At 42.7% G+C, this 2,500-nt stretch overlaps 1 protein-coding gene across 1 annotated transcript in view; it reads left to right on the top strand.

The window, feature by feature from the left end:
* Positions 1 to 2,500, top strand: part of LOC106821239 (gonadotropin-releasing hormone II receptor-like) — a 144,898-nt gene that overhangs the window by 212 nt on the left and 142,186 nt on the right. The gene's annotated exons all lie outside the window — the stretch shown is intronic.

Genomic DNA, 2,500 nt, shown 5'->3' with positions numbered 1-2,500 from the left:
CTGTAGCCGTCGTTGTCGAATCGTGGTGTCGTTGCCGTTAGATGACAAAATTCGATTGGCCTTTTTAAGTGACGCCGAATCGCTTTCGAGGGACCCCCTCGGGTGTGTGTCTACACACGCTTTGTGCTTTATTACCATGTGCGCTGCAACCTCGCTGAGTTCCTTTCGTTGTGGCGCATGGTTTAGCGTCGAACGGCTCCCATGTGGGAAGAGTCACGTATTGAATGGATCGCATTGACAGCCACGCTAGTTTTCATTCTCGCGTACGTGGGTCCGAGAGTTCGTGTATCCCTGGGCAGTGTACGTTTTATGCGTGCGTGAACACTCCAGTGCGCGCCTGCATGCTGAAATACGAGAGTGCGTGCGTGTTCGTGCATCAGATGGGAGTGTGTACGTGACTGCGACAATATCCATGCGCGCACAGGCATAGGCACGACCATGGATATATATCAAGAGTACATAATAGAGATGTTATTATGTCATATGTTATTATGACATAAGAGAGTCTCTATTATCAGGAGCGTATAATGACAAATGTCAATTTGTCATTATACGCTCCTGCTATTATGTACTCTGGATATATATAACCACACGTTTCATGTATTTTGACATGCTCGTGGGCGAATTCGTTCGTTCTTTGTCATTTCGTTTTTCGTCGTTTTACAATTGTGAATTTCGTGCATAAAGGCAGACACTGTCTGCAAGGGAATGTGTTACTGTGGGACTGCAGAACAGACAAGCTCGAACAGTGAATAGCACAGCGAACAGGTAGACACTGAGAATGAGGAGAGCAATGATGTTTTTATATTGACTAAATTCATTCGATGTATGAAATTATTAATAGTTACAATACAGATACAGTGCAAATGGGGATACCTGTCTTAAAATAAAACTATTAACGCGGAAATTTATTTAAATAGTGTGAAATTAAAGATACCTAGTAATAAATGTTCGATAAACAATATAAAAATAACCGTTTAAACAATTCTTGGTCAATCGAACTAACGACTAAAATGATATAGGAAAAAATCCAATTACAACTTTTGTCTCATAAAGAAGTGCCCGAAGAATAAGAAAAACAACGAATCCGATAATTAATATACTAAAAGTACAGAATGACATAAACGAATTTACTATTGCGTCCCACCTTTGCAAAGAGCGGTACGCTGTTTTCACTACTCTACGAGGGAGGACAGTGTCATGGATATACTCACACGTGCATTTCCTGATAATATTATACCTTGGAGTAATCATTCTGATGAGAATGATTTAGAATGATTACTCCAAGATCATGCATTGATCTACGTCCAGATTTTCATTATTGATCTATTCCGGAGTATGCTTACATATAGTGTCTATTAGTGCATCTATAAGAACACATTATAAGGGTTGCTTATCTGTCGACACATTTGCGCATGCGTCATGTGGCTGCCCCCAGCAGAGTATTGAAGCTTATAAATGTGATGGCGATTTTCGCTTGTCGTAAGTTGAGCGAAATAATTCATGGTTCTTTTTTAGATGTCGGCCGGTCTCTCAATTCGGCCCCGCGGTCAGGCTGGTAGATCTTTTTATTTCCGCTCGATTGATTATCAGTTCCATCCGTCTGCTTGTTAGACCCTGGCAACGCATTAGTCAGTGACCATACTCGTCACTTAATTAAACTTGATAAAGCTTCGCATTAAATTTGATAATCATTGAGGTTCGCATTGTCGCAGGGAAACTGCTTGCTCGTGAGTATCAGCGGTATATAAAAAAACATTTCGTGTGTGATTAGCTGCGGATTTTAATGAGGAATGCGCACGCGACAGAGAATGAAAGAGAAGTGGGGATGAGAAGGGGGAGGAGTGGTGGAGACGGCGGACAGATAGTGGACGAGGGGGAAGGGTTGGCAAAGAATAGAAGGGGAGGCGAGGAAAGAAAGAAAATGAGAAGGGGGTAGTAGGCGGCAGTGGACAGAAAGACTTGCTTGACTGTCACACCAAACATTGCCGTGATTATGTTTCTTCGCCCTAGCAGCTCGGATTACACATTGGAACGTTTGCGAGAAACGATATTATGTGCGCCGTGGTTAAGTTTGACGTACTGCCTTTCAGCAGGAACGCGGTCTGCAAATGTATTGTCAGTGGCTTTTTCTATGCATATATATTACGGTAATAAAAATGCATATAGCATTCCACGATGTGAAAGCCCGAGGCACAAACGAAGCAATATGAATCCGACTGTAACAACTCATAGGCAACAATGTCAATCACACGCCACAGGCCCCTCTCTCTTTCTGTCGTTATATCTACATCTCTAGTGAGTAGTGGCTCTCTCCACGCACACACGCACGCACGCACGCACGCACGCACGCACGCACGCACTCTCTCTCATTTATATATAACATTCTGTCAAAACAAATTAATATCCCGATTCTTCTTCTTCCTCTTCTTCTTTCTCTCTCTCACTCTCACTCTCACTCTCTTTCTCTCTCTCTCTCTCTCTCTCTCTCTCTCTCTCT

The sequence above is a fragment of the Priapulus caudatus genome, unplaced genomic scaffold (assembly GCF_000485595.1).
Source record: "Priapulus caudatus unplaced genomic scaffold, Priapulus_caudatus-5.0.1 Scaffold64, whole genome shotgun sequence".
Lineage (NCBI taxonomy): Eukaryota > Metazoa > Priapulida > Priapulimorpha > Priapulimorphida > Priapulidae > Priapulus > Priapulus caudatus.
This window is presented reverse-complemented; position numbering and strand designations above follow the sequence as displayed.